The 15501-nt window shown below is 38.0% G+C and overlaps 1 protein-coding gene across 1 annotated transcript in view; it reads right to left on the minus strand.

The window, feature by feature from the left end:
* The window catches only part of LOC122797762 (serine/threonine-protein phosphatase 6 regulatory ankyrin repeat subunit A-like), a 2341865-nt gene that overhangs the window by 1377842 nt on the left and 948522 nt on the right, over window positions 1-15501 (minus strand). The gene's annotated exons all lie outside the window — the stretch shown is intronic.

Here is a 15501-nt window from a genome sequence, read left to right on the forward strand (position 1 = left end):
GTTTTCAGAAAATGTACATCCTTACCCCCAACAGACACATAATCAAGATTCAAGACATTAATGGCTATGCCTATGATATCATTTAATTTGTCTTTAAAAGACCTCCATTGCAGATGATGAACAATTTATTTTCCCCTCATCTGGTTATGCGTATGTTACCTGTGTGCCATATAAAACATAACGCTCTACCTTTCCACAGAATATCTAGATGTGGTTTTATTTGCTGTAAAAAAATAACTTCCAGATGATCTCTCTCTCTCTCTCTCTCTCTCTCTCTCATTTATTTGTAGCTGCCTTCACTTTTTGCATTTTAAATGCATTTTACAGATGGGAAAGCACATAGGGTACAGGCTTCCAAAATATAAGCATGTGAGGGCTTTACCAAAGGTTACCGAAGGATAAGAAATGCATTTGGGATCATGCACATATAAAACAAAGCTGTAAAAATGACATCTGTAGACTGAAGCATAGGTAGCACTCCCTGTTTTCTCCATAAAAGACTCAGTCTTCATTCCAGTTTTAAAGATTTGGCTTTAACGTAGCAGGTCATGACTTCAGCCGGTATCATCGATGATGTGCACACCTTTACCTTCTCATTATTGCTTAGGGATACTACTGTGGATGACGGCCTTTAGAATAACAGCCATGCTTTTGACAACACTTTATATCTACATGCCCTTCGTAAAGCTTTTCATTTTACTTTACCAAACGACCCTTAACAGTACTAAATATCAGTCATGATAATTCATCAAAGTTTGCATTGCACAGGCAAGGTAATATGTAATACTTGCTATCTGTTTCCAAACAAGCACTGGGTTTGGTCAGTCTAAAAAACAACCCAAGGGCTCAATTTTCTCTTTAACCTTAGAGGAAAATATCATCTCAACACAAAACACCAGAAAATAAAAAGAAAAATATGTCCCATGGAAACTGCAAATATTAGAAAAAACTAATTCAGGTTGAGCAGACACCATTGATTCTACAAAATTTAAATGATCATGCTTAAAACAAATCTAAAGATATTTAACATTATATATATTATCACAGGAGGAGAAACTGAAGGCCCCTGAAAAACAAAGAAAAATTAAAATATAGGAATATTAGACATACTTAATGGGTCTGGAATGTTCTGATACAAAACTATTGTACTTAACGTTTTTCAGAAATGTGTGCATTTCCAATATTGAAGAAATCATTAAGACAGCAGTCTCACAGACCTCAAATTTGTAAGTCATCTGCTAATAGGAAACATGCCTTTTCAAACCATATCTCCCATTTACATTCACAAAACCTCCATTTTAGGGCAACTGCAGAATCAAGGAAAATGTCTTTAAATTGGCATCTTTTATGTGATGATAATTATTTTGACTTTCGTTCTATAAAACAGGAAAATGTTACATTCATTTACTATTTTAAGATTTTGAAACAAAACAAATTCCATTATAAATGGTGTACCTAGCTCCTGTGAAGATTGCTTCGTTGATTAGCATTATTATTGACTACAGTATGAATAAAGTACACATGAAACATTTCTGACTTTTGAAACCAAACTCTTACATGGCATGAATATAGACATGTGGAATATTTCTGACTTTTGAAACTGGATTAGACAGTATGAATAAAGTACATGTGGAACATTTATGACTTTTGAAAACAGGTTTTTACATGGCATGAATAAAGAACATGTGAAACATTTAAGATATTTAAAAACAGACTCTTACACACTACTCAAACCAGACTCATACAGTATGAGGAAATTACATGTGAACATTTTAGGACATTTGAAAACAGACTTATATGGTATGAATAAAGAACATGTGGAACATTTAAGATGTTTGAAACCAGACTCTCACATAGTATGGATAAAGTACATGTGGAACATTTATGACTTTTGAAACCAGACTCTTACACAGTATGAATAAGTACATGCGGTACATTTATGATTTTTGAAAACAGATTATTGCATGGTATAAATAGATAGCATGTGGAGCATTTAGGACATTTGAAAATAGATTCTTATATGGTATGAATAAAGAACATGTGAAACATTTAGGATATTTGAAACCAGACTCTCACACAGTATGAGTAAAGTACATGTGGAACATTTATGACTTTTGAAGACAGACGCATACATGGCATGAGTAAAGTATTCTACGCCTTTTGTACAGCTACAGTGTACGCGGTCTTTAACTAATTGTCTTTGATAAATGTTTAAAGAAGAACATATGTTTTTTTTTGTTTTCTTTGAATCTACAACCTCCTGCAGTACCACAGTGCATTATCTACTGGGACTGTGCTCTTGTCATAATAAATAACTTTGTGTACGTCTCACTCCTAATCTTCACTTTCACAGTAGGAAAGATTACTTTTCAGTCCTGCCATAATCCATTCAGTGTAAAACACACAAATGACTTTATTGTCAGGTTTTCACTGAGGTGAATCACTTACCCATAGTTTTCATTCTAAAATCGAGCAGCCCATGGTAGGCAACTATTTACTACATCTGTTATTACACTGTATGCCAAATACTATATACCTTACTAGAATCATATCCTTTTCCACTTTATCATAGACGTGAAAGAATAACATTATAATTTAATCTTAATCACCATGTTGGAGGATTCCTGTCTGAAATGATAAGGCTCTTAAGGGAAAACTGAACAATTACTCGGGCAGAACCTCTTATTGGTTCAGTGGCAGTGATACCATCATGGAGGTATTGGGTTCAAGTCTCAAATGAGAAGTAATGTTATCCTTTTACATCTATGATTCTAATAGTGACTAATCAGAGGACAGTGCGTGTGTGTGTGTGTGTGTGTGTGTGTGTGTGTGTGTGTGTGTGTGTGTGTGTGTGTGTGTGTGTTTGCAGTCTCATAATTATCATCAATCTGGAGTTTCCTAGCTGGAAGGATAAGATTCTTAAGGGAAAATGCAACAGCTATCTGTCTAGAGGCTCTTGACTGTGAACTTGCAGTGACACAGCAAAATGTGCTGAAGGTCTTGGGGTCAAGTCCCAGATAAGAGCTAATATTGCATTTTAATTTCTGTGACTGATTATGTTACATTCTGTATCACTTTGTTTGTTGAAATTAGTTGAAGATTACAGAAAATACCTTCATTAACTGCAAACTATTTGCCCCTCACATTTACATCATAAAAAGGCAACTCCAGATGACAATGAATAAGGATACAGCATTTCAGCACAGAATAAATGCTAACACAAGTGTATTAAACTTTTTATGTACTTCCATTAAAGTGAAGTACATTTTTGGAAGCAAAATTTTACTATAATGGATGAAAGCTTAACTACAATAAAAATGTAAAGTACAACATAAATACTTTGCACATAATATTTAAAATGACTGCTATGATGGCTCATTTAAAGAATCAGAGAATCATGCATAGAACAGAAATATCGTTAGTCACCCCTGAAGCCAAGACTGGGAGTGTTGGTCACTGCTGAATGCTGAGGTCAGCTGATCCATGTAACCTGGCTAGGCTTAACCCCCAAAAATGCATGGAACCATCATCTGGAATTGTGAGCCTCAAGGTCAAAGATGGGAGCTGGATGCAATGTTAGCCAAGTGACAGGCAGCAGCAGGTTAGTGTAAGACAGATTAGACCCTGTCAATGGAAAACAGATCTTAGAACAAATAATGACAAAAAGCACCAACAATGACCCTGCTGGTACCAATGAAGGCTGTCCCACCGCAAATATCTTCTGTTCAGAAGAATACACTCCAATTAACTCCACAGGCAGGCCCCACAAGTATATTTGATATTTTAATTCAAATTTTTGATTAAAACAAGACAGAATAAAAAAGAAGAAACAAAGCAGATTAAGCGCTTTCATCTCCACTCAGGAGACTTCATCAGAAGTTAAGAATATTAAGAATATTAAGAATATTAATATAAAGATAAAATTATAGTAATAAAAAATATAAGCTGCACACAGACTTCACCTATCTACTAATAGTATTGTTCAACATTTGATATTATTATTAATATTTACTATTCATTTTTATATAATTTTTTAAACTTTTTGATGTTTAATATTTAATAATTAATATATATATTATCAATTTTTTAACTCCATATATATTTTTTGGATTCACTTTATAATTTCGAAATACTGAAATACCGAATTTCAGTATTTTGAAATCATAAAGTCGAACACCCATAATCCCGACAGCACACAGTCGTGAAGCACACAATCACGAACACATACAAACCATACACCACACAACACATACATCGTCCAACCCACACTACAACAAACAAAACACACACAAACACAAAAATACAAACAAACAAACCTACACTACATGTAAGCAGGGGGGCAAGCCCCCATGCACCCCCCATGTGGGGGGCTGCACCCCCACACCCCTCCTACTTATATATACTAACTCTGAAACCGCACAGACACAAAAAGGAAACACACACCCACACATTTCACAGTTCCTCGCACACACATAAACATCACACATATACATACATCCACACATTGAGACACACTCAAACTCCCACACATAACCCTTACAAAACACTCACTTACCTTCAATTGCACCTACATCCATACATGATACACTCCCAACACTGCACGTCACGTACCATAAGCCATAACCGCGAATTTGAGATATTCGAATTCGCGATTATGCTCTTTCGCGATTTTCAATTTTCGACTTTATGATTTCGAAATACTGACATTCGGTATTTCAGTATTTCGAAATTATAAAGTGAACCCATATTTTTTACGTATATATTTTAAAACACTTAGTACATATACTTTTATTAAACATATATTGTTATAATTTATAAAAGATATATTTTTATACATATCTTTGTAAATATATGATATTAACCTTTTAATATGTATTTTAACACATTTTTTTCTCAGGGAATTGGTGTTCTTTCAACTGTATTAAAATGTGGGGTATTATGCTGACACCATTTGATTATTAGTTTTTAGATTTATTCATGTTCCTGGTCTGCATTTTTGTGATTTATTCATGAAATATGAGTTGTTTGGCACAATATATTCTCCACAGTGGTTTAGGAACTATATTCAGTTTTTTAATTAACACTTTTATATCTATACATATATATATACATTTTGATAATTATTACATTGACATTTATTATGTATACTTGTCATGACTGTAATATTATACTATATTTATGTAACTGACTTATGAAGGGTTCATTTACTGGGATATTTCTTGAATCAAGTGGCTAACCAATGGAGAGAAACCAATTAGTATAATAAGTGTATAGTTTTCTTTACAGCAGATGATTCTGATGAAGTCTCCCGAGTGGAGATGAAAGTGCTTAATCTGCTTTGTTTCTTGCTTTTTATTCTGTCTTGTTTTAATCAAAATTTGAATTAAAAATCTCAAATATACTTGTGGGGCCTGCCTGTGGAGTTAATTGGAGTATATTCTTCTGAACAGAAGATATTTGCGGAGGGATAGCCTTCATTGGTACCAGCAGGGTCCGTGTTGGTGCTTTTGGTTTTGTGGTTTGTGCTGTGCTTTTATGGATTAGAAATAATGACAACTCATTACCGGGGAAGGAGCCAGACCTTCTGCAGGAGTGTGAAAAGAACCAGGAAGAGTTAGGTGATCATGCCTTTACACACAGTTTTCTAAAGCCAGACAGTTTGAGTGTGGATAGTCTGTTTTTGCTTTTCACACTTCAGGGTGACCAGAGTGGGTATTGAAATACTCACAAAACTGGGTACTTTGAAGTTGCAGTCTCTTGCAAGAAGATGAGTTTGTCACTTTAATGGGACTGTGGGTTGCAGAAAAGAAAACTTTTTTTCATGCATATATCACGTACTGTCTCTTTAGCTGTACTTAAAGATTTCTAACAGACACATTGGGGAATGATACAGATGCCCAGAGGCCCGGGAGAAACTTCCTGCTTGATCCGAAGTTAAGCAGTCAATTGTTTTTGCACTTCTGTTTTAATCATGCAGTGCCCAGAGTGAACACCTTGTTTGAATACAAGAGCAGTATTAAGTGTACTAGTTACAGCAGCAGCTTAGTCCAATGGCTGATGAGCAGCATTGTCATCATAACATCAGAACAGCAGCTTAGTCCAATGGCTGATGAGCAGCATTGTCATCATAACATCAGAACAGCAGCTTAGTCCAATGGCTGATGAGCAGCATTGTCATCATAACATCAGAACAGCAGCTTAGTCCAATGGCTGATGAGCAACATTGTCATCATAACATCAGAACTAAAGCCAGACGTTATGGATCCTCAAGTCAAGAGAGAGAGTCTGTGCTGTCAGCTGATCGGTACTTGGTGTTCAATTCAACCAAATGACCTGAGTAGGGATAGGAAAGATGCAAGGATAGGACAAATGCAGAGAAATAAAACATGAAAACATGCAGTGAAAGTACCATAGAAACTCTTAACCAATGATTCTGTGTATGTGGGGGGGGGGGGGTTAGTTTAACTCCCAGCTAAGAAAAACTTATTTCATATAGACAGTGCGGTTGGCAGTCTCTATACTGAACAGACCCTCTTCAAAACCTCTGTAGCCAGGACACTGGCAAGCAGTTCTGGCTGAAAAATGGTTGGTGTCTGTCATGGTAGTAATTCTAGAACTCAGTGATGATAGTACCAGGGAGAGAAGTTGTAAGTCTAAAGAAAGCTGATGGAGGGGATCATCTCCAGATTTGAGTAACATGTACTAACAGACCAAGAAGGTGGCTGCAGCAGTCACTGAAGTGAAGGCCTAGATGTAGATAGAGTTTGGTGAGACCATGGGCAGTGAGTTTCAGTTGGCATCATAGAAAATCTGATAATCCATTCTACAGCTTAAGAAAGATGTTGCCCTAAAGTTTTTCAAGAAGCAGTCCACTCATTGAAAAAATACTTCAAATAAGGAACCAAAACTATACTCTTAAAAGTAGCCAATAAAACACGCCCACACTTGTACAACTAAGATTTAAGCTATCAATTCGATAAAAAGCTTTCTCTAGAATGGATCTTGCCATATTGACCCAAGTAGTTAATGAAATAAAAGAATGCAATAGTCTGGAAACATTCAGAAGATATCTTAGACACCATTGGCACAGAGGATTACTTCCTGTGGTAAAAGGTTTGATTCCCCCCAGCTCTCATTTGTCTATTATACAACCTTGAGCAAGTCACTTAATCAAACAGTGCTTACGGTGAATTTGGTCTAGTCTCCTCAATGCTCCCTTGGACTGCAAGTCTAGTAACTAGCAGTGAACCAAATCAACTGTACCTGTTTTCTAGACACTACCTAAAAACTACTAAGTTTTAGAATCTGACAATTCATGGAAATAACTTCCTTCTTAGGTATAAATAAAGTACATTTTGTAACATAAATCTACCACTGTAGGTGACATTAGCTATTACTGTCCATGATTCTAACAGCCATGATTTTATGTATGTTTCTTAGAATTTATTCTTACACTTTTACTTCTTACCTGATTGATGCTGTATTCTCTAATGCACTTGTAATACATCTACTACTGTACTTTGGATTGGGTTGAAAAGGGTCAGTAAACCCACCTACTTACCTGGTTAACAAATTAGAAATAAGTAAATGCTACCTTTTTTTAACCTTGATTTAAGATGGAAGGACTACCTGAACTTGATGAACATTCCCTCATCTGTAGTTGCACTACTGAAGCAACTAATGGGGTTGGATCCATTTCAGTTGGTGAGATGAATGTAACGGTTAAACAGTCTCACTGTGGCAAGACAACAGAAATATGTGAGTTCCACCTAAAAAATGCAGAAGAAATTAGATGTTGCAGAGGCATCATGGATGATATGCCTCCTAAATGCTGTGTCGAAGGTAAGGACAGTACATTTGGATTACCAAAATAAGGTAGCGATCCCCATTTTCAAAACAAGGAATAATAGCTTTGGCTCCAATTCCAGAGGGGTTACACTAATCTGCTTCCATGGAAAACCAGTAACAGGGTGCCGGTAAAGAGATTTCATTAAAGAGATGATCTGCTAATTCAGGAGTAACAATGCAGTTCTAGTCTTGCTGTGAAACAATGGCTCAACTCTTGTCCTTGGACAGATACTGCAGTGGTCATGGTAGTTTGCCAGTGCTGCATGTGTGTGCTCTCTGGCCATAGACAAGGTATACGATTGTGTGTTTGTGTTCCAGAATGTCTTGGAGGTGCCACAAGAGTATGTGATCACTCAGCTGATGTATGCCATTTGGCTCCTGCATTTGAAGAGCAACATTTGTGTGGTCTTGCTCATCTTGAAATCATATACATTCAGAGTGGGCCTATAACTCCAATAATAGTGATTCTCCCTCCATTTGTGCATGGCTTTAATTGCCAAAATATCAAAGTGTAGCCAGAGGCTGGGCTGGACACATCTTGAGTGCAAAAGGATTGTATCTTTTGTTGTTTGTACATAATGTTGTCTTCTTAACCTTAAGTGACTATGATCTGCATTGTGTAAGGAGTTTGTTACAGAGTATTAAATGATTGGGTTGAAAGCCAGCACCCCCAAATCAGATGTCTTGTTTCTCTCCTGGAAAAAGATGGATTGATGTGCAGGTGAGGGGAGACTAGATACCTCTGCAGGCATATATGTATCTGGGGACTTGCTCTTGAGTGTACCTAGAGAAGATAAGGAAACTGACCAATAGATGGGTGCATTAGTGACAGTGCAGTGGACAATATACTAAACTCTGCTGCTGAATTGAGAAATGACTCATAGGATGACGTTCTCAACTTGCTGGTCAATCTATGTCTCCATGCTCACCTCAGCTCACATGCTTTGGATACTGGCTGAAATGATGAGATTGTAGCTACAGTTGACAGAAATATGATTCTTTTGTAGGCTGTCTGCTTATCTTCTATGACAGACTGAGAAGCAGAGTAATCCAGAATGATCTTTGCATACAGCCAAGGATCCCCCACATTGAAAGAATCGGTTTATGTGCTCTATCATGTTAATGAAAATGGCTTCTGGGCATCTCTCATAATAGATGTAGCAAGCACAACCCACTGTGTGGAGGCCCTGTGACACACTCAAGACATTTTGGAGAGAATATATTTTGTAGCTTTGCTGTAAAATACCTGTAGGTCCCATACAATGAGCAGGAGACTGTTGCTGAGGACTGACAAAGTCTTCATAGGTTCACATGAGTTTACTAGATTAAGAACCACAAGGGCCTTTTTTTCAGCCTAGCCATGCATTCAAAATCTCTGACAGGTTCTGGTTACGAGATTAAACATTTACAAGCAGGGACTTGGGAGATGAACCATTTACAAGTTGCCTGTGTCCATTAGAGACATAGGTGCCAAACCAGGAATGAATTTCCAGTTGTCCAAGTTGCACTCAGATTGGGTCAGGGAGAAACTCTGCTTCACATGGATGAGGAGCCTGTTCCAGAGACAGGGTAGTCTCTGGGATACATACCTGTCTTTCCAGCAGGTCCCATTTATATCACAGGCAAGGTTTAAGTCTTTAGAACAGGTAATTCTGGTGTTTTTTGTTTTGTGGATATGCAGGTCTATCAGAGTGGGGTCTGACAATGCCCTGCATGCCAGACATAGATCTCCCATCAACAGCCTGTAGCAGACAGAACACACAGATAGGGCCTTGAGGTGGTCTGCATAGGACATTTTACTTATGCCCTGTATTCTTTTAATGAGGAGCCTCTACGGGCATTCCAATTGTTGGATAAGCCTGTTGAAGTACATACCAAAGGGGGCACTGAACTAAATGATAGGTCTGGTGAATGCCGAATACAGTGGAAAAATGACTTCTTTGGCCCTGGATGCCATACCTTTGTTTATAAGTTACCCAATATAGAATGACTTCCTCACTACTGCAAATATGTGATGATCAAAGGCTAGATTACTGTCTGCGTGTGTCCCTAAGCCTCTGACTACTGGTTCAGCTCTAAGGGGTGTGTTGTCAATATGATAGTTACCAGGGATGGATGACTTCCCAAAGGATACTATTATGCATTTCCTGGCATTTAGTTTTAGTCCATGGTTCTGACAACAGCTGTTTGTCTAGATCAGCCCTTCCAGCAGAATTTCCGTGTCAGTGTGGGATTCAATTACAGCTCCTAATTTTCAATGATTTGCAAATTTAGTCAGCCAGAGACCATTGACATTGTCCTTGACTTCAGAGAAATATATGCCAAAAAGGAGCAGTCCAAGGACCGATCCCTGAGGGACTCAACTTATTACTGGCCTCTTTGTAGAGGTGGACTCCCCAATTCTAACTTCTTGAGCCCTGTCTGTGAGCCATTCGGCTATCCACTGGGTGACATACGGGTTTGCACCTAACCTCCTGAGTTTGTCAACAATGCCTGAGTGGAGTATTGTGTCAAATTCCTTAGCCAGTGAAGGGAGGCAGTGTGAACCATTTTGCCCTCAACCATTGCTTTTTTGACCTTTTCAAAGAAGTCCACCAGGTTGAGTAGGCATGGCCTGCCCTTGACAAAACCAAACTTAGCTGGGTCCACTGTCTGGATGTTTACTATATCATTAGTAATCATTTCCATGATAATTCTTTACATGGCTTTGCATGAGACTTATGGATCTGTAGTTTCTAGGGTCTGTAGATGGCCCACCTTTGTGTAGAAAGATGATTGTTGTTGCTCTCCATTCATGAGGCACAGCACCTCTTTGGAGGCTACAGTTAAATAGTAATTCCAGAAGGCCTGATATGACATGTTTCATGCTATTTAGAAGGCACCCTGGGATATTGTCTGGGACCATTGGTACAGTATTCTTGACCTTAGAGAGAGCATTAAGGACCTAGTGACAGTAGGGGGAGTTATATTTGATGGTATTTCCTAAGGGAAGGTTTATGGGGAGAGAGAGGTAAAGTTGGATCTGAATTTGTCAGCCAGTAGGATTGCTATATCTTCTAGCTCATTATAGGTAGCTCCATTTACAATGAGCTCTGCACACAATTGTGTATTGCTTTGAGGTTGTGGACATAGCTAAATAATGCATTGTGGTTGTCCTTGGCCTGAGAGGCCAAATTTACCTCAAATTTGACTTTAGTAGACTTTATTCTCTGAGCTGTTTGTTTAGTTTGATGAGAGTGCTTTTCTCCTGCTGGGTGCTGCACCTCCTAATTTTGGCATGATTTTCTTCCTTCTGTTATATAGCCTGTTGATTTTGTGATTCCACCAGGGTGGCTTGTTTTTTGAGTTAGTTCTGTACTTCTTCCTAGTGGGTACAGCTGCATCTTTGCAGCTATTAACATGCTTGTATAGGGTTTCTGTGAACAGTTCTGCATAGGCAGTAGTATTCTTAGGGTTTATGGGGGCTTGACATTTTGCCAGGTTATCACTTAATTGTAGGAAGTTAGCCTTAGAGTAGGTCCTAAATATTCCAGGGTTAGCTGGGGGTCCAGGTTTTATTTTTACTTCAAAGGAGACCATTTTGTGGTCTGACTTTACCAGGGAAGACATTGCAGTAGGGGGTGTGCAGCACTCTTCCATATTAGTGAGGACCAGATCCAGTTTGGTTGCACCCCTGGTTGGTGTATTGACATTCTGGTCAAGGGAGTTTGTGTTTACAAAATCCAAGAATCTCTGTGCCTGTACATTTGATGTCATATAGGATTCCCAGTTAATAGTGGGGTAATTAAAGTTGCCTATGAATATGGAACTGGTTTGGATGGTGAGTGTTTTCAACAAGTTTAAATACATGGTATAGGCTTCCTGGGTCTTACAGACGGACCTATAGCTTGCAAGGAAGTGGTACTGGATTTTGCCTATGGTGATTTGAACATGGGGTAGCTTAAGTGCATTGTTCTGTTTGACCCTCTTTGAGGTATATTTATTTTTGATGTAAACCAAAACACCTCTGCCTTTAATCCCTGTCTGTGTAGTAGCTGGTCTAAATTTATGGAAGTCATTATAACTTTGCACTGTCAGTGTGCTCTCTGTTTCTTTAAACCATGTCTCAGTGACCACATTGACTTCAGCATTCTCTACAGTGAAGAGAGCTTCTAGGGAGTTGAGTTTTTGTTTAGACTCCTAGCAATGAGGAGTAATACCTTTGATTTTCTTGGTTTTGATTTGCTATGTTGGAAGTACTTTCAGTTTGACATTGCAAAAAAGGCGTTATGGGGGAAGACAATGTTTTATCATGTTTAATATGTTTTAACATGTTTTAGAGTGTTTAATAATTGAAAGCCTAGAGTGGGGAGAGGTGCAGACCATCCCTGGAAAAGCAGCATGGTCTGTTGACCATCTCCTTCCATGTTGACAAACATTGCACTCCTTTCGAATAACACCAGAAACTAAGCCAATTACTAAAGTCTGTCATCTCTTGTTTGTAATGTGATGTCATCCTAGGAGAATGTGCTAGGCTCATACCGGCCTGGGACATATATTCCTAGACCTCCATGATGTCTCTCTTCATATAGTCTAGGGAGGTATGTCTCAGGTCATTTACACCCACATGGACTATGACTGAGGCATACTGGTATTTGTATACAATGACCTCAGTGCATGCATAATGTGATGGATCCTAGCCCCTGATAAGCAACTGACTATGACTTTCTCCTTACTCAGCCTGGTGACAGGGACATCAGCGTGTCTCATGATGGAGTCTCCAGTGATGAGAATGTTGAATTGTGTGGTGGCTTGCCTTACGGGCTTAGAAGTAGAAGCTCCATGAGATGTGGCTGTGTGTGTTGATCTGGGTGTTGTTTTTCATTCAGGGCTGCTGAGGGTATTTGTTATGTGTACTTCATGTAGGAGGTCTTTGGGGTTTAGGAAGGTTACATTTAAGTACCTCAGCATATGTCTGGTTTGAATTGTGTGTGATGGGTTCAGCGTGTGTACTACTGACAACCTTATAGACATTAGGAATAATTTTATGTGAGATTTGCCTCCAGTGACATTGTGTAAACACATCTCTCATATACCGTATCAGTTTGTTTGAGAATTAACTGGATTTCAGTAAACATGAGGCAATTTCTGCATTGCCTCATGATGCTTATGTCCATCAAGCCGGTTACGGAGATAGCAGGAATGTTCATATCCATGGCAACAGACCCTTTTTTATTGATTAGACAGTTGGAGTAAGAATTTAAAGCAATGTCAGGAGTATCCAGTTTACAACTCTGGTGACAGTGCTTGTAACTGCAAACTGGTTATCCTATGTGCAATTAGGTATTCATGAAATTTCAATTGTGCTTTTACCGGAAAAATGTCACTCATGGTGTCTGTGTCTATACAGGGCACTGCCAAACACTTGAAGGGAAACTAATAAGTAGATTGAAAATTTAAGGATGAAGTATTTAGGCAGATATTCTGAAGTCAGAAGCAAATCAAGCAGTACTTACTGAAAACAAAGAATTAACTTGTCAAGAAAGATGAAAAGAGGAGAGTTGCGTGAATAAGTACTGCCTGACTACTGCTAGTGCTGGTCTCACCACAGCTTCACTCTGCTGGGATACAATACTCCTTTTCTTCTTCTCTCACCAGAAGAAAAACATCTGCAAAAATCCCAAGATGAGAAGCAGGCCACAGCCTGTTTGGTGATTAAAAGTATTGTCCTATATGATGCCGTCTTGTCTTGTCTCCCCTGTCCAGTTTGCAACTGCAGCAGCCATCAGTAGAACAAATGGTTTGAAAAACAAATACAGCAAAGACATTTCATTATCAGGCCTTCGTTTCTACTAACATGACATTTACTTAACTTTGTTACTTGACTTGCATTTACTGAATTACATCCTTCATTTACTGACTTACATCCTTCATAACATGCTTAATAATTTTAAGACAGTAATATACCTGCATTTTACCAATGAGAAAGTAAGTCAAATTGGAAAATATCCACTTTCAATACAGTTAGATAGTAAATTCAGGCTATATTAACTATTAGTGGTACTGCAGTTCTAAATAGATTGGCACAGTGAAAAACACTACCCAATAACAGCCAAAGTGCAGAAATCTAATCTATTATCAGAAGATCTCCCACCACATTGCATGAGCACACTTCTCTACACCCTACTCATCTCCCACATCTACTCTGTACCAATGATATGGTGATATTTTACTCTAAATACATCTCCCTCTTTGATGCAACGACAACTTGAAACAGACATCCACTTACTCATTAGCTGGATTAACAACAAAAGAGGTATTATTGTCTCTTAGCTGGAGTGGAAAATGCCCCTAATAGTAGCTCCCTATTGAAATGTCGACACTTGAAATGCTGAGCACCGAAAAGCCAAAAAAAAAAAAAAAGATAGAAAACCCAGAGAAGAGCAAATCTCGAAAATCATTCTTCTCCTCAAAATTTTTGCACCCCGGAATTTATATATATTAAGTACTAGGCTAGCTGCCACTGTAAGCCATTTAATCCTAGCCAATTTCCATCAAAGGGGAGATTCAAACCCAGTAACTTGGATTGTGAGGTAAAGACCAAAACCATTATACCAACACCAAACTCAAAATAAATACCACATCTTTGTTTCTTTACAGCAGAATAAAGATGAGTGTCTAAATATACAGACTTCTTGCATTAGCCAGGAATTGAACCCAGGTCAACTGAGCAGAAGGCAGCTATGTGCACCACTATATCAACAATGAAATTGCCATACCTGAAAGAAAACGGAAAACTCTGAGAAATGGCATCTTGGACTTAGTACATGTAAGTTCAATCTTTCAGCCATTCAGTCTCCTTATTTAGGGACTTGTTATAGCAGGTCCTGACATTTCAAATGGTTACCCCTAATAGCTGCAACTCCCAACAAAAATACTAAAGTTATGCAAACCATTTCCACCAAATTGCACAGATTCATAAAAGAAAATGGCTACCCATCAAAGAGCTAACCTCTTACTTGTCTCCCAGTTATTCAAACTCTTGCAAACAAATGCCTTTTTTTCTTTTCTGCTAAACTGACATTAAAAATCTACTCCTGTAACTTCAGACTTTAGACATCAAGACCCAACTGGTCCTTTATTACAGATCTCCAAGACTAGCCTGCATTATACTAACTACAGCTTCTCTCCTGTTGGTCCTAAACTCTCACAATCACTTCCTCCTTGTTTCAAATACATTTTCTCATACTCCTTCCTAAATAGCCAAATGAGACTGCCTCCTCTCAGGTCAAGCAACTGATATCACATACTTTACTCCTTCTACCTTTCCATCTTACCACCTGACTGGGCAGGAGTGCCATTTAGTTATATTGCAACCTAACCCCCTATCTCTTCCCTTTTTTATGTATTTATTTATTTTTATGAAGCATGTAAATATATAGATCTCTGTTAATTCTATCTATACCACCATGAATTATTTTATAATATATTTGATTTCTTCACCTCATATTTTGATTTACTATACATAATCATTTTTAATGACATTGCATTATAGTACAATGTTTTTACTTTTGTTCTGTATTTACCCAAGCTGAAATTGAAACTGATGTATTGTAATCAGCGATCTGTTCTGGTTAACAAATTCAAATAAAAATAAATAAATACACAAAATAA

The sequence above is a fragment of the Protopterus annectens genome, chromosome 3.part1, assembly GCF_019279795.1.
Source record: "Protopterus annectens isolate FY-2018-M chromosome 3.part1, PAN1.0, whole genome shotgun sequence".
NCBI lineage: Eukaryota > Metazoa > Chordata > Ceratodontiformes > Protopteridae > Protopterus > Protopterus annectens.